Source organism: Pelobates fuscus, chromosome 1, assembly GCF_036172605.1.
Source record: "Pelobates fuscus isolate aPelFus1 chromosome 1, aPelFus1.pri, whole genome shotgun sequence".
Classification (NCBI taxonomy): domain Eukaryota; kingdom Metazoa; phylum Chordata; class Amphibia; order Anura; family Pelobatidae; genus Pelobates; species Pelobates fuscus.
The window spans coordinates 335,540,239-335,558,647 of record NC_086317.1 but is presented as its reverse complement, the minus strand read 5'-3'; the positions used below and the strand labels follow the sequence as shown (position 1 = coordinate 335,558,647).

The 18,409-nt window shown below is 42.1% G+C and overlaps 1 protein-coding gene across 4 annotated transcripts in view; it reads right to left on the bottom strand.

The window, feature by feature from the left end:
- Positions 1-17,789, bottom strand: part of GGACT (gamma-glutamylamine cyclotransferase) — an 86,644-nt gene extending 68,855 nt beyond the window's left edge. For 2 of the 4 annotated variants that reach the window (XM_063425363.1, XM_063425385.1), the window contains exon 1: positions 17,672-17,789. The gene's annotated coding sequence lies outside the window, so the exon portion shown is untranslated. Of the gene's footprint in view, positions 1-13,059; positions 13,294-13,323; positions 13,392-17,671 lie in introns of those variants that run through there. The other 2 variants (XM_063425371.1, XM_063425379.1) reach the window with 2 other exon arrangements.
- Between the last annotated feature and the right edge of the window lie 620 nt (positions 17,790-18,409).

Genomic DNA, 18,409 nt, shown 5'->3' with positions numbered 1-18,409 from the left:
AAGATCATTAACCAAATCCTCCCATGCAGTTCTAGTCTGATCCCTTACCGTTCTCATGATCATTGAAACTCCACGAGGTGAGATCTTGCATGGAGCACAGACCGAGGGAGACTGACAGTTATTTTGTGTTTCTTCCATTTGCGAATAATCGCATCAACTGTTGTCACCTTCTCACCAAGCTACTTGGCGATGGTCTTGTAGCCCATTCCAGCCTTGTGTAGGTCTACAATATTGTCCCTGACATCCTTGGACAGCTCTTTGGTCTTGGCCATGGTGGAGAGTTTGGAATCTGACTGATTAATTGCTTCTGTGGACACATGTTTTTTATACAGGTAACGAGCTTAGATTAGGAGCACTCCCTTTTAGAGAGTGCTCCTAACCTCAGCTCGTTACCTGTATAAAAGACACCTGTGAGCCAGAAATCTTGCTGATTGATAGGGGATCAAATACTTATTTCACTCATTGACATGCAAATCAATTTAGAACTTTTTTGACATGCATTTTTCTGGATTTTTTTTTAATATTCTGCCTCTCACTGTTAAAATACACCTACCATTAAAATTATAGACTGATCATTTCTTTGTCAGTGGGCAAACGTTCAAAATCAGCAGGGGATCAAATACTTTTTTCCCCTCACTGTACATATTTGAACAGGGTGCATTTAACATTGCGGATTGCTTTTCACTAAGAGTGAAGGAGGTGTTGGAGGCAAGTTGCCTTTTTTTTCTGCCTGTGAAATAGTTGAATTATTAACTATGAATAAACTCATTTAACTCAAGACCAAGTCAACATGTTTTATCATCTCACAGGTAGGTATGTTCTACTGCAAAGAAGGCAGGCGTATTGCTAATGGGGGGTTTGAACCCTGGGTGGGCAGATGAAAATCCCTAAGTCAAATTTCTACTGTTATATATTGTTAAAATTTGCTTACAATTTTACATTTTATTGTGTCAATTTCAACAGAATTTGGCACTTCTACAAGTATAAATGTCAGGTCAGGTTCATTCAGAACCAAGCTATGTCCGACGTTTTTGTTTTAAAATTTAAAATATGCATTGGCATTTCATTTGTATGTTATTTATACTTTTCGTATCTGTTTCTGTTAGGGTGATAATTTATGCTCTTTGGCAATGCTGTTTAATGTGAATTTTAAAGGGACACTATAGTTACCTGAACAACTACAGCTTAATGTATTTGTTCAGGTGAGATATATAGCTCCCTGCAGGCAATCTAATGTAAACACTGTATTTTCAGAGAAAATACAGTGTTTACATTGATTGATAGGAATACCTCCAGTGGCCCTCACTCAGACGGCCACTAGAGGGACTTCCTATCATGCAGGGCCCTAAAAAGGCCCTGTACACGCCAGACGTTTGAAAATACATCTGACGTGTGCAGGAGAGAGAAGGCACTGTGTGCGCGCCTTCTCTCTCCAGCCTGTCAGAGAGGAGAGGGTGCGGGCAAAGACCGCGAGCTGAGCTGTCAGTCAGCTCAGCTCGCGATAGTGCGCTCAGGACTTCAGAGGGCGGCATGAATGCCGCCCTCTGAAGTATGTGTGCATGTGCAGGGAAGCCAGCATGGTCACAATGGAGCAATGACAGCATGCAGCATGGAGTCTATTAAACATTTGCCCTTTCGTTTAGCTTATATTTTGTATGTAGGAATTTCGTTTAAGTTTTAGTAAACGAATACAAAAAAATCGAAATCGTATTCGTCCAAAAAACTAATGCACATGTCTAGAAAACAATGTTGTGTATCATACCCCCCGAACATCTTGCTGCAGAGTTGCAGGAACGTTGAACATGGTTTCTAAAAAAAATAAAAAAATAAACCATTGCCTGGTAGACTAATATAAACTAGAGTATTTTTCAGTATTGCACAATCTCTCTGTTTTTTTTAATACTAGGCTATATGAGACATTCACAATTTACAGTGAACTATTTTACAATAAAAATAAATTGTAAATTAAGAACAGATGAAGCCTCTCAATAACTGTAAATTCAACTTCCCTCTCCATTTGTTTTCTTTTCCTTTGAACACTTGGTGTCACTAGCTTAACATGTTTTTTTCCTAAACAAAATATGCTTCTAACTTCTGAAATTTTAGGTCACTTAATAATTCAGAAGTGAGTTGATCCATAAAAAAATTAAGTGAAATCATGCATAAACATTATTTTTAGGAGCTAAAAGCCGCATTGCTTTCCCAGTTGTCATTGATAGGTCATTCACCATTTAAACATCTAAAAGCTGCCGTTCTCATGTGTTATTTAATAAGTCTAATGATAGTGCAAGGCCTCTGGCACAATAACTCGGCAAAACCACACTCAAAATGAATGAGCCAAAGTCTAATGAGATCAAATCTTGCAGGGACATTCCTGTGTTCACTATTACATATTTTAATGTTTTGGGTTAGATTTTTGCCAATTAATACCAAAACTAAAAATAAGTGAGCAATCTTTAAAGTACCAAATAAAGATAATAGGATTAAAAATAGATCATTCACAAAAATATTCCATAAAATGGTGCATTTTCTAACATTAGAAAATAAACAATAGCACAAACTTGCACGTGGACAAGCACACACATACACAAAATAAAAAGTGGCATTTAATTGAAAAAAATAAAATGAATTGCAAGTATTTTTAAGGCTTTATATACCATCAAAATAAGAAAACAAATAGGATTTACAGGGATAGCTGCATGCATTGCTTGGATAAAACCTTACTGCCCTATTGCTTTTATTTTTGTTCTGTCTGATTTTAAAGGAACACTACAGCATTAGAAATACAAATCGGTATTCCTAATACAATAGTGCCTTAGTCACCGTTTAGGTGACCAGGCCAGCACTGCCAGAGTTAAAATGGGTAGTTTACTTACCTTTTCTTCCATGCAAAACTGGTCTCCTCGTTGATGCTCCGCCTCTTTAGCCAAGATCACTGTTGATGATTTGGGTCAATCCAATGCTTTCCCACAGAAAAAGGCGCGCAGTAAAAGGCTGCGATGCGCCAATCAGATGCAGGGATGGACTGGCCCACCGGGACACCGGGAAATTTCCCGGTGGGCCGCAACACTTTGGGCTAGGGAGACAGCCCTAATACCTTTACCATTTAAGTAATTTCCCCTTGTACTCCTCAGAGGAGTGCAAGGGAATTATAGAGGGAAGTGTTGGGGGAAGTGTCAGTGAGTTTGTCTGTAGTGATCAAGTGTACGTGTGTCTGTGAGCATGTGCGTGTCAGTGAGCTTGTCTGTAGTGAGCATGTGTATGTATGTATGTCAGTGAGCTTGTCTATAATGAGCTTGGGTGTGTCAGTGAGCTTGTCTGTAGTAAGCGTGTGTGTGTCAGAGAGTTTGTCTGTACAAAGCTTGTGTGTACCTGTAAGCTTGTCTGTGTTTGTCAATGATCTTGTGTGTGTAAGTGAGATTGTCTGTGTCACAGAGTATAACCCTAACACACGAGTTTAGGATAGCAAGGAACGGACAAAGGGAATATAAATGTCTTACCGGGCCTTAGCGTGGCCGGACTACATGTTAGTAACATAAAAACACAGGATGTGATGGCAGATAAGAACCATTCGGCCCATCTAGTCTGCCCAATTTTCTAAATACTCTCATCCCCTGGCCTTATCTTATAGCTAGGATAGTCGTATGCCTATCACATGCATGCTTAAACTCCTTCACTGTTTTAACATCTGCCACTTCAGCTGGAAGGCTATTCCATGCATCCACTACCCTCTCAGTAAAGTAATACTTCCTGATATTTTTAAATATCTGCCCCTCTAATGTAAGACTATGTCCTCTTGTTGTGGTAGTTTTTCTTCTTTTAAATATAGTCTACTTCTTTACTGTGTTGATTCCCTTTATGTATCAGATAAGGTTAGATAGAGTAAAGAGTAGTCGAAATACAAGCTGAGGTCTGGGTAATGGAGAGACAGCAAAAACGAGAACTAGCCAGAGTCAGATACACAGTGATAATCAGAAGGGAAACAAAACAGGCAAGGGTAAAGAGAAAGTCAAAATCAGGTCAATACAATACAATAACACAAGGAACACACTTAAGGGTACTGGGAATAGAAACCACAATAGGACACAGAATCTAGGGCCCATTAAGTTTAAATAAGTCTTTGTTTAATTAGTTTGGTTCACGTCATGCCTGCGCCCGCAAAACGGACGCATTACTTTTGGTAATGAGGTTGAGTGCTAAAGGCACGGTGAATCTTGTGAAAATTGATAGCAAGATGAATGCAGCATATTATCAGAAAATACTAGCAGACAATTTGCATTCTTCTGCACGAAGGCTGCTCATGGAATGCTTGCTTTGGAACCTCGCTTTATGACAAACCTTAGGAATTTTCTTGAGACTTGCTCCATAGGTATGTGCAGATTTGCGTCTTTCCAATCTAACGTTGCCATAAAATCTCCTTTCTGAAGTGTATGCATGACAGAAGCAACTTTCATTCTGAAGTGTTGATATGGAATCATACTGTTTATTCCCTTCAGATCTAGAATGGGACAAAAGGACATATCTGGTTTTGGGACCAAAAACAACAGACAGTAAACTCATTGAAGTTGTTGGATCTTTGGAACTCTCGCTATGATCTAGAATGGGACAAAAGGACACATCTGGTTTTGGGACCAAGAACAACAGACAGTAAACTCATTGAAGTTGTTGGATCTTTGGAACTCTCGCTATGACACCTTTTTTAATAGTGTTACAGTAGCGGAGAACAGAGCTTGATTTTTTTTAGCTTTAATCAGTAAGAGAATATAAGGAAATTTGGTCTTGGTATATCTGAGAATTTGATTTTGTATCCTCTTGTAACCAGATTCAAGATCCATGGATTTTAAGTGGTTTCTCTCTATCTGTGCAAAAAATGCCCTTTATTTTTTTATTTTTTATTTCTTTATTTTTGGTGCAGTAAAGATTACAAACAATCCTGTGATGCCACAACAGCAGACACAGGCAAGGTAATGTATACAATGTCATGGCGATAAACAGTTGCACATTTTTTAATTATAAGACAGGCTATATGCACGATTAAGTTCGTTGCGAGTAGATTAGTTATGTCGGCAATTGTGAGATTCATTAATAAAGAATAACTGGAGCATAGAGTGTAGTCTTTGCCGTTGAACATATGTTTCTATGTGAAGCCATAGGTATGATGCATGCTTGTAATTTGCAAGTGTGAAGAAGGCGAGTTATGCATGAGTGCCAGGCAGCCGAACCCAGCTTCTATAAGTGGTTAGCTGACAGGCTCTGTGATATCATGAGTGTTATGTGCGGTACAGCAATATACAATTATGTAAGGCGTATTGTGAGAGTGTTAGCTAGATAAGAGTGGTCAAACAGTGTACATTTCTTTGCAATTCTGCATTGGCAATGAGTCTCTGTGTAGAGGGCTGCGATCTGGCATATCTAGCGTCTATTGTAGTAGAGGCTTTAAGCGATTACCTCTGTGGTTCTTGCCGTGTGGGTCCACTTTTAGCCTATACCCAGCACAGGGAAAGATACTGGAGGTGCGTGAGAGTCCTGCTGGGGCACAGCAAGGTGCAGCTCCGCTGGCTCGTTGGCCCATCGTCTGGGCAGGGGCCTGGTATGGTCGCGGTCCAGCCCCAGGCCTTGTTTTGGGCCCACCTGATGACACTGCAGGCTTGAGTCCTTTCTAGAGGTGATGTGACCGGGTCTCCTGGGTGCTTGGCGCCGCTTGCAGCGAGGAATCTTCTGCTTTTGCGGTTTATACGGCGGGTGGGTTCCCGGCTTGGAGGTGCGGTGGATGGCATATTGTGTTGCCTGGGTGAGTGTCCTCCCCGTGGGTAGTTTTCCCGCCATCCCCAGTGGGCTTCGCTTCATACCTCGTGTGGGGTGGGTGTTGGTGGTACTTGCCTGCAGCTTGTCCCAGAAGGCTTGGAAGATTGCCTCCAGCCTGGAGTCATAGTAGTCGAGGAGAGTCTCATGTGTTTGGCTGGGATTTTGAAACATCTGCAAAGGGGCCTCCGCCATCTTGTGTGGTCTGGGCTCCGCCACGTGTCCGCTGTACTTGGTATACAGTGGCGGTCGGGTGGAAGCTGGGCTTCTAATGCGGACCGGGATGACCCCCACCGGTCCAAAGGGGGGGGATAGGGGACCATCAGCGTTGATTGCTGGGTCTGGCCCTGGGGAGAGCGGCCGCCTCCCCCCAGTTCCATCGCCATTAGGCCGCACGCGGTGTGCCGGCTACCCGGTTCCAATGGGCATCTGTGAGGCATCGTTGCGTTCAGCGGTGCTCCCACAGTGTGGGTAGAGCACCCTGGATGTGCTGTGGGCTCAGTAGCCATGAATTTAGCCACAGATTCCGCCCGCTCGGCAGGAGCTCGTGGCATGCACGTCCGTGCAGCTACGAGGTCAGGCTCCGCACCCTTCCTTTCGGTTTTTATGTTCATCAAACTTCGGGTCTTTTCTTTGCCGACAGAAAAAACAAAACAGGATCTTTCTTGATGTCCTCTGCAGCTTTTGTACTGGTTGGTTTCCAACAGTTGTCGGATCAATTCTTGTGTCTGAATACCAAGACACTGAACATTCGCCCAAAGACAGCTCTGATCTAGATGAGGGTCTTTTCCGTTTATGCCTTTTACTAATTGGTACTTGAACGGGTGCTGGTACATTTGACTTTACAGATTCTTTGAATGATTTCAATGTTTGGGCAAGGTTGTCTTAAAGCCATGATTAAAATGATTTCATGTCCGGTTGCTTAGATTTTTCAAGCGTTAAGGACGAACATTGAATGCAGATTTTTCTTTTTGTATCATCTGGTAGTGGTGTGGAACAATCGCTACATACCAGATGTTTTGTTTTATAAGTAGCCTTTTTTGGTATTGGAGTAGTCACTTTGTCTTTATCCATCATTTCAGAAGAATCAGGACTAGACATATCTGCAAAAAATTCTATAATTCAAATTTGCTTAATAGTAAAACAGACAACAGAGATTTTAAAGAGTTGAGACTAAACAAATCTCACCTTTAAAACCTCTGACCCTAGTGGGGTTGCTGGTGACATGATAAATCTGTTCTGGCTAGCATCCATGTTGTCAGCAGGATCTGCACAGTTTAAAGAGACAACATTTAAAAGAAATTTGCGCCAACTTTCAGAAGTTCCAATCGTGCATGAGCAGTAGCACGATCAGAACTTCGGTGGACGCAAAGCCTCCTTGGCGTACGTTCCTTTGCTGTGCGCTTGCATCTTTATCGGGCAGTGATTTGCTGCCTCTAAAGACATCCCACTTTCTTTGCCAGTGATCACACTCGGCATAAAGCAAGGAACTCATACCTGCTCCGTAATTCTGGAGCGTGGCCACTCAGTTCTCTAGCTGGGAGGCTATCAGGCAAGGTCCACCATGTGCCTCGTTCATGATGAAACAAGAAAGAGAACTAAAGGTTCATGGCAGGTTGGTGTCATACCTATTGGGGGAGGAACTTTGTATGTTTATTTTAATTTCAGATGCTTATCCCAGGGAAAAGTACATCCCTATTGTACTGCCACTATATTAAGGAAAAAGGAATTTACGGTAAATACAATTCCAGTTTTTTGTTGTAACCACTTGGCCTTCTGGTTAGGGTCATTGTCATGCTGGAAAGTCCAAGAGCATCCCCTGCGCAGCCTTTGTGCAGAAGAATGCAAATTGTATGCCAGTTATTTTCTGATAATATGCTGCGTTCATCTTGCCATCAATTTTCACAAGATTCCCTGTGCCTTTAGAGCTCACGCCTCAACCCCCCTGAAACATCAGTGAGCCACCACCATGTGGGGATAGTATTCTTTTCACTATAGGCCTTGTTGACCCCTCTCCAAACATAGGGCTCATGGTTGTAACCATAAAGCTCTATTTTGGTCTCGTCACTCCAAATTACAGAAGCTGTGAGGCGTGTCAAGGTCTTGTCGGGCATATTGTAACCGGGTTTCTTTCTGGCAGTGAAGGTTCTGGAGTGGCCATCACAGTCTCCTGACCTTAATATCATTGAGCAACTCTGGGGAGATCTCAAATGTGTGGCTCATGCAAGATGACCAAAGACTTTGCATGACCAGGAGGCATTTTGCCAAGACAAATGGGCAGCTATGCCACCTGCAAGAATTAGGGGGCTCATAGACAACTATTACAAAAGACTGCATGCTGTCATTGATGCTAAAGAGGGCAATACACAGTATTAAGAAATAAGGGTATGCAGATTTTTGAACAGTGCTCATTTGGAGTGCTAATTGGAGTGAGATGTCAGCCAACTGGAGTCCAATCAATGAGATGAGATTGGAGGTGTTGGTTACAGCTGCCCTGCCCTATAAAAAACACACACCAGTTCTGGGTTTGCTTTTCACAAGAAGCATTGCCTGATGTGAATGATGCCTCCCACAAAAGAGCTCTCAGAAGACCTATGATTAAGAATTGTTGACTTGTATAAAGCTGGAAAGGGTTATAAAAGTATCTCCAGAAGCCTTGCTGTTCATCAGTCCACGGTAAGACAAATTGTCTATAAATGGAGAAAGTTCAGCACTGCTGCTACTCTCCCTAGGAGTGGCCGTCCTGTAAAGATGACTGCAAGAGCACAGCACAGACTGCTCAATGAGGTGAAGAAGAATCCTAGAGTGTCAGCTAAAGACTTACAAAAGTCACTGGCAAATGCTAACATCCCTCTTAGCGAATCTACAATACTTAAAACACTAAACAAGAATGGATTTCATGCGAGGATACCACAGAGGAAGCCACTGCTGTCCAAACAAAACATTGCTGCACGTTTACAGTTTGCACAAAAGCACCTGGATGTTCCACAGTAGTACTGGCAAAATATTCTGTGGACAGATGAAACCAAAGTTGAGTTGTTTGGAAGAAACACACAACACTATGTGTGGCGAAAATGAGGCACAGCACAACAACATCAAAACCTCATCCCAACTGTGAAGTATGGTGGTGGGGGCATCATGGTTTGGGGCTGCTTTGCTGCGTCAGGGCCTGGACGGATTGCTATCATTGAAGGAAAAATGAATTCCCAAGTTTATCAAGACATTTTGCAGGAGAACGTAAGGCCATCTGTCTACCAGCTGAAGCTCAACAGAACAGAAGAAGGAGGTTCAACCAGTTATTAAATCCAAGGGTTCACATACTTTTTCCACCTGCACTGTGAATGTTTACATGGTGTGTTCAATAAAAACATGGCAACATTTCATTCTTTGTGTGTTATTAGTTTAAGCAGACTGTGATTGTCTATTGTTGTGACTTAGATGATGATCAGATCACATTGTATGACCAATTTGTGCAGAAATCCATATCATTCCAAAGGGTTCACATACTTTTTCTTGCAACTATATATTACCAATTTTCCAAGGGTATGCAACTTTTTTAGAACAACTGTATATACACACACACACTACCATGGCACAATGACGGCCAGGGCTGCTTTGCATTCCCAGTCCGTCCCTGATCCGATGGTCTTCTGATACAATACACAGTTATTATTATTCTATTTTACAGAAGCGCCTCTGGTGGCTGTCATGTTTACATCCACTACAGGAAGGTTAACCAGCAATGTAAACTGTAAAGTTAAAAGGTTCATTGCGGTGACATCGTCTGGGTACCTATAGCGTTTCATTAAGGACTAGCCACATGCATTGTTTTCAAATTCATGAATAGTCCCTTATTAAGCCATAGTACTTTTCTATTGTGCCAATAACATTATTAAAACTAGTATCAATATCAATAAATAAAACTAGTATAAAAATATTAGATTCCTGAAGTAAAATCTTGCAAAGTACATGAAGATAAATAAAAAGCTAGTATATATTTGAAGACGTCACGCATTATTGATACCTTGTTTCTAAATGTTTAACTTCTAGTCCAGAACAAATATGGTTTTGAGCATGAAGGAAATGGGGCTGCATAGGTGAAAAACTCACCTATAACATTTCTCAGTGAGTGTGATGGTTTACAACTACAGTGCATAACACTGCCTTTTAAAGACTTTTAAAGACAGAGAACTTAAAAAAACCAGAGGAATCCATGCAGACCATGTGGGAGTCATCCCCAGGAGACAATTGTTTGAGAACATCAGGAGGAACATAGACCTGATATGGAAGCTTACAACCACAGATACCCCGGCACTAATAAAATGGCCCTACATGTTCCAACTTCCCGAACACTTTCATAACCACAGTGCGAGCAATGTACACTATCGTCACGGCGCAGATCACAATAACTGGAGCACACAATAAAACAATTCACACTGAGCAATGGTACGAGGCAGGGTTGACCCCTCTCGCTACTGCTGTTTGTGATGTCCCTGGAGCCCTTGTTGCAGGCCATTCGTAATCACCCCTCCATCCACAGAGTAAAAGTTCGAGACCAGAACTTCGTAGTATCGGGATACGCAGACGATGTCCACCTCACACTAACGAATAGTAGAGAATCTATGAGAGCCTTGGTCCCACTCCTGTCCACTTACGGAGACTTGTCAGGCTACAAGGTGAACATGGAGAAGTCCAGTGCTCTCTCCTTAGACCTCTCGGTGGCGGACACAGCACAGATCAGCAGCATGTATAAAATACGAATGGCACAAATATTAGTTATACTCTGGACAATTCACTCATGACTTTCCCTCTCTTTTTCTTTTTTGCCAATTAGGCTTCCTTGCATTGTCTTGTATTTGTAAGACAGTATTATATTGTAATGTTAATGTTATAAGTCTTTGATTGCAGGATATATTATGTGGCTGTATTCAAGTGGAATTAACGATTTTTTTTATTTTTTTTTTGTATAAAAATATGACTGGCACACAACCATATGAAATATCTGGGGATAAATCTCACTGCTAACCCAGAGAACTTATATCAGGCCAACTATGCCCCTCTTATACAGGCATTGACAGACGACATGGAGAGGTGGACAGACAAACCGATATCCTGGATCCTGGATCCTGGAACCGATATCCTGGATTTATTCACTCAATAAAAATTAACATCCTCCCCGCATACTATTCCTATTTCAGGCCCTACCCCTGCCAATTGTCAAAAACGACCTAGCACCCCTACAAAGAGAAATAGGTTCATTTGGCAGTACAAGAGGTACCTTGTGGCACACAATATTCTATACAGCCCCAAAAAGGTCAGACGTCTGGGACTCCCACACCTCCATTACTACTATGTGGCTGCCCAACTCACACAGGTAGCCCTATGACACAATCCCCCAGATCAGAGGAGATGGGTGGACTTAGAGTCCCTGATGATGGACGCTGATCTCCCACAACTACATATATGGCTTCCAAAAGAACATAGGGCACCACTGCGAACCACCTGCCCGTCAACCACCCTCTCCATCCGCGTCTAGGACAACTCTGCACAAAAACACGACCTGATGTCCTTCCCATCCCCCATGATGCCCTTACTTAGAAATAGAGCCTTCCCCCCGGGCATGAGAGCACGAGACTATAAGGGCCTAGAATATGCGGGACTGCAACGTATACACCAAATATATGTAGGCGACGAAATGATCTCTGTTAACGAACTTAACACTAGATACAAATTAACAATCACAAATTTCTTCAGATACATTCAGATGCGAGAGTTTGCAAGCTTACCTCACATAAAGTAAGTGTCCCGTAAGCGGCCCACCTTTTATGAGAAGCTGTGTGACGCTGAGACATATCAGAAGGGTCTGATCAGCAATATATAATCTCACCTCTGCTCCACCACCACGGACTAGGGAGAGTTGATCTATACTAGCAGATGGGAGGTGGAACTGGAAGAAGTGCTAGAGGGCACTGATTGGCAGGAGATATGGGAGGCCAATAGTAAAACATTGATTTCTGTGACGATGCAGGAACAGGCCTTTAAAACAATGTTCAGATGGTACACTACACCCTAGTGGTCACATTTTGGAAGGAGGTGGGGAAGTTGGCCTCCCAGATCCCACAAATACATGTTAGTCTTGACCCATAGGTGTTCCTGCTATCTAGACCAATTGACAGTTGGGCGGGACCAGAGATGGCTCTATTACACAACATTACATTATCGGCCCAATGACCCCAACCATGGCCACGGTACTCAATAAACTTAAGGATAACTATCTCATGGAAAAACAGCTCATGTCAGGGGGACACTAAAGAAATTTACTCGAATCTGGGAGCCATGGAAAGCTTACTCAGGGACACTGGGGGGGGGGGGACTTAGGCAACTCAGAGCTCCACCTGGACTCCGTCTCGGGCGCCTGGAGGGGTACAACCTGGCTGCCCTCTACTCTTCCACCCCGCTTACCTGCTTGCTACCTATTCCGATCAGGACCCGAAACTTCCCTTCATCTTGTAACTTTCTCTGAACCTCCTCTATCTTCTTCCCTCCTCATCTCCTGTCACCTCTCCTCATTCCTCTTCCCATTCTCCATAGGATTAAAACTACTCATCATTCACTCAACTCGCATTGAAACACATATACAAGAAACAACAAAAGGACAAACCCTTTTAAGGCGGGTACAAAAACCTAACAGTCACATACCAGCACAATTATAGCTGAGACCTACATAACCGTTGCCACCTATTTTGCGACTTCTAAAGCCTTATGTAAGACTGTTATGTTAATATAATGTTACGTGGATTCAAAGTTCAAAAGATATCGCAATGTTCTATGTGCGACTTGTCACATAAGTGATTGTGAACTACGGTATATTACTATATTTGCTAACCTTGCTAAAACTGGCAAAAATAAAGAATTAAAAAAAAATAAAAATATAATGTTTAAGCTCTGTATGGACAAAGGTCAAATTGCAGCAGTTAAAAAAGCAGCCTTTTTGTTTAACAAGTTGAAGGGCTTTGTTTATGATAATAGCTAAATCACTAAACACACGCTCTAGGCATCATAACTGCTACAAGTTAATTGTAATAGTTATTTTACCAGAGGGCTATGAGATCAATTCTGTCTTTTTAATTTGTTATATAAACCAGATTTGTTAGTTTGGCAGCCTGGGGGTTTAATAATTTATTTTGGTTGAAACCTGGTTACCGTCACAAATATTTTTGACAAATAATGAGGTAGGAAGTGAATCTTAAACATTACCTTGCTTGAAGCAAAGGGGTTATATTCCAGGTGCTGGGAATCCTATAGTATTTAGAAAAATGATCATTAACATAGAAAAGCAGGCATGTTTGTACATGTTGACAATTCAGTATTGCAAATATAATTGCATTATCCTATTACAAACAATCCTATTTCATATGGCTTCTGATATCTATTCATAACATAAAAAACTAAATGTATGCTTTCTGGAAAAATGTGTCTTCACATTACATGAGAATAGATACCTTGTGAGATACTGCTTACCTCAACTGGATAGGTATAATCAACCACTTTGTCCCTCGTGTTCCTCCCTCTGGACTTTCCCCGGTTAGCTGTTTGGCCACACAGAGGAGATAGAAATAGCATGAAGGAGAAATGCAAAACAGCAAGGAGAGGCCTTGTGGACCATGACCACACATATTAAAATTAATTAGTAAGCATAAAGTTTAGTTTAGATCCAGGGCCGGACTGGGAATACAAAGCAGCCCCAGAAAAAAAATGTTTCCAGCCCCACACATAGTTTGTGTGTGTGCGCCTACATGTGTGTGTCAGTCAGTGGATGTGTCAGTCAACAGTCAACAGGTGTGGGTGTGTCAGTCAGTGGGTGTCTCATAAGGCACTAAATATATGATTTATAATAGTGATAGATTATATATTTATGTGCATTGGCATCTGTTATATTGTTACTTAAAGGGATACTCCAGGCACCCAGACCACTTCTGCCCATTGGAGTGGTCTGGGTGCCAACTCCCACTACCCTTAACCCTGCAAGTGTTATTATTGCAGTTTTCATAAACTGCAATATTTACCTTGCAGGATTAAGTCCTCCTCTAGTGTCTGTCTACTAGACAGCCACTAGAGGGACTTCCGTGTTCATAGAACACGAAAAGTGTTTTCAGCTACGCTGGACGTCCTCACACTATGTGATGACCTCCAGCATCGCTGAAATCTCCATAGGAAAGCATTGAATAATGCTTACCAAGGGGAGGTCTAATGCGCGTGCGCGGCGATTGGCGCGCATGAGCATTAGGTCTTCCCCGCCGGCTGACATCAGTGGGAGAGAAGAGTAGGTGGAGCCTGACCCAGCACCGAGGGACATCGGCGCTGGACTTCGGTAAGTCACTGAAGGTGTTTTAACCCCTTCAGCAACTTGGGATGGGGGGTGGGAGGGAGAGAGGCACTCCATGGTCCTGCAGTGCCAGGAAAATTAATATGTATTTCTGGCACTGGAGAATCCCTTTAACTGCAGCCCCCCGCTCCAGACAATCCATGAGTGCTACAGTACTGTAACACATAGCCTCCAGACTGCCCGTCTGTTGTTATGGGCCTGCTTAGGGACACTTCCCTAAGCAGGGCAATCCTCCATTCTCGAATCGACATCAGTATACATGCTCCACTTGAATAAATCACACAAACTCCATGGCACAAAACAGAAAAGCTCACTGGCACACACCCACAAATGTACTGCAGACATGCTCTCTGACACACAATTTGACTACAGACAAACTCAATGAAACACACAGACACACACACAAGCTCACTACACATGAACTCTGTCACACCAACATACACAAGTTCACTACATACATACAAACACACACACTCATTACAGACAAGATCATTGACGCACAAACTCTGATACACACAAGCCTACTACAGACAAACTAATTAAAAAACACATACAAGCTCACTACTGACACACACAAGCTCACTGACGCACATACAAGCTCACTACAGATAAGCTCACTCACACAAACACACATAAGCTCACAACAGACAAGCACACACAATCTCAATACTGACATGCTCACTCATACAAGCACACACAAGCTCACTACAATATTATATATATATATATATATATATATACATATATACAGAATAATAACAGACAGGTGGTGGCCTGGAGGAGGAATGTTACAGCACTTTATCATCCATGGATTGTCGGGAGTGAGGGACTGCAGGTTAGTAACAATATAACAGCCCCAAAAGCACATAAATATTATCTCTATCACTATGATAAATAATATTTAGTGCCTTGATAGTTGTACGTTAAAGTGAACCTGGCAAGACAGACTACAAGCTCATTACAGACAAGCTCACTGACACACACACACACACAAGCTCACTACAGACAAGATCACTGACACATACACACAAACAAGAAAAAAACTGGAAAAAAAATGTTTGTGGTTTAAAGAGTGTTTTTTGGGCTAATATACTGTTTAGGTGCTGCTCTTATTTTTTTTTAATTTTTATTGATAGTGCCATTTTTTCACTTGTTTAATTGTGTTACGCTCACTGACACACAAAAACACACACACACACAAACTCACTGCAGATAAGATCACGGACACACATACACACACAAGCTCGCTACGGAGAAGATGGCTGACACACACACACACACACAAAGATCAATGACACACACACACAAGCTCACTACAGACAAGATCACAGACACACATACACACAGAAGTTCCCTACAGCAAACTTCACTGACACCCAGAAAAAAATCACTGACACCCACAAGCTCACTACTGACAAGCCTACTCACCCACATACACACACACACACACACACACACAATCACTAAGCAAATCTAGAAGTATCTATTGTCACGACAGTGACCCCTACACGCAGAGTGTAATTAGAAAGTGACGTATACTGGACCTTAGAATGGCTGGACTTAAACGCCAAGGAGTAGTCGAAAGGAATAGCCAAGAGTCAAGGGAGTACGGAAAGCAGGCACACGAGAATAACCAAGCAAAAATCAGGAAACCAGCGAGTAGAATAGTCAGAGGAAAAGCCAAAAGTCAAATACCAGTAAATACAAATAAATGATCTCAAGAGCACTAAAGGGAACTATCAAGAACCACAATAGGGCACTGAACAATTGAAAAAGGCGCCTTTTTATAGTGTGGTTCCTTTAGCTTTAAATCCACACCCCCAAAAGGTCTGGGGGCGTGGTAATGTTTGAATACCCGCGGGATAATTATGCTGACATCGGCGCGCATGCCTGTCTGGAGCGGGCGGCGTCCAAGAGACTGTGCCTCCTCCCGGAAGCAAGAAGAGAGGACGCCCCACTGCGCGGATCCCGGAGGGATAAGGTAAGGTATCGTTACACCGATTACTGGCAGTGGAGACTTGCAGGGCAGCATGAGGTTATCTCTTCCTGTGTGAAAGGTTGAGGCTTGCTGAGACTGGGGGTGGGGCTGCAGTGCGGGGGTGGGCTTCTGCTGCTAGCAGGCTGCAGACTTTGCCGATGTATCAGCTGCTGGCAGCCTCAGTGCAGGCATCCAGTTAGGTGCAGTAGCCCCCCAACACACTGAAAAAAATAATTTTCAAGTGGTTTTATATATTGTGCCTGGCCCCACATGCCACCAGGAAATTTCCCGGTATCCCGGTGGACCAGTCCGGTGTTCTATCATTCTGCTATACCTGTCAGATTTCTATACCCTCGTCACTTCCAGGGAGGGGAATCAGCTGGATCCTGTGCTGCACATGTGTGCTAGCACTCCTGCTACTCCTCCACAGCCAGGTCCTGGAAGATAAGTAAAACTAGTTTTACACTTTCATTATAGTTAGTGCATTCCCTAAGCTTATGACATGGGACATTTAGGGTTAATCTTAGGGTTCAAATTAGGGTTAGGATTAGGGACTTGTTCACATTTAGTGATATTTCACAATAGGGGAATATCACTAAATAGTGATTTCTCACACTTTATTTTAACCCTTACCCCAAGGGTTAGGGTAAGAATAGAGAGTGAGAGAGGTTAGAAGCACTTACCTAACCCTTATTTGAACCCTCACTTAACCCTAAATGTCCCATGTACATAAGCTTAGTGAATGCACTAACTATAATGAAAGTGTAAAACTAGTTTTACTTACCTTCCAGGACCTTGCTGTGGAGGAGCAGCAGGAGTGCTAGCACGCATGTGCAGCACAGGATCCAGCTGATTCCCCTCCCCGGAAGTGACGAGGGTATAGAAATCTGACGAGGTATAGCATAATGATAGAACAGATTTCACAGTGATAGAAAATGCAACCCAGGAGAGTAATGCATTAATATTCTGTCGGGCACTGTTGGAAACCTCCGAAAGTTCTCTGCTGCTAGCCTAGATCTTTATCCTTCCTGCAGTACTAGCTCAAAATGTTGAAGTCTAAGTCGCAGGTGATGTCTAAATCAAGCAATTTTTTTTCTCCTACTGAAGATTTTTATGTGAATTTTAATGAATGCAGAAATATAAATAAAAATCAAAGTGCTTCACTTGAACATGCTTACTCAATATTGATCTAACCACAAAAATCTATGCTGATTTACTCACTGGCAGATAACTGCACAGCATTTAACCCCCCCTAATAAACTGCACGCCCGTTCTAAGGAATAAGCAGCAGAACATTGATACGTACCATTGCGTCACTTTCTAAAGTCCTTACAAAAAAAGACTAGGTACACATTTCCAATGCATTGACTGAACTTCCGTTGGCAAATAGATGTACTGTGCACATTGCAATATGATATGAACAGATCTATGCAGAAATACACTAACATTGTATGAACATGTTAAGCCAAGCTTGTTTTTACAGCGCAATGGAACTTCCAACTCACCAGGTACAGTGCCAAGAAACACAGATAATTATTGCCAGCTAAAGATGTGGCTCTTGGTTCGGTTACAGAAAGAGCTTGTCTATGTTTCCTTGTTAGATCACCTTCCTGATTTAAGGTGACTAGAAACTCCACCTGCTTGCAAAGTCATTTTAATTATTAACATGGCATTATTAGCATGGAAGCTAGTAGTCAGAAGGGTAACACAATATAATTAAGACAATTGTACAAGTTCTGAAGCAAAACAAAACCTAGAATTTAACCGCAATTTACTTCTTTCATATTAGCCCATACTTATTATATATCATGTTGTTCAGGGGAAATAGGGCTTTCATTTCACATCAAATATTTATATATGAAACAATTTAATATGAATGAAAAGAAATAAAATTAAGAAATTAAGAAATATTGTTATTGTCCAAGTTCTGCATGACATTTTAACTGTGAATGTTATAATACTGTTAGCTTTTACTGCAATAAAATTTATATATTCGTATGCTTACAGTTACTTGCAAATTTCATTTGTTACGCAGTGAAATTTGCCAGATTGGTTTGCTCGGTCTATGTTGCATTTGAGACCATATGGCAGCTCACAAATGAAAATGACCCCCATCATGGCATACCATTTGCAAAAGTAGACAATCCAGGTGTCACAAACTTACCTTAACCCGGTGCCCGCGCCGTTCCTCTGGCCACGCGTGCAGAATGTACCGCGTTGCCGCATTGCCTCAGTCCTTCGGC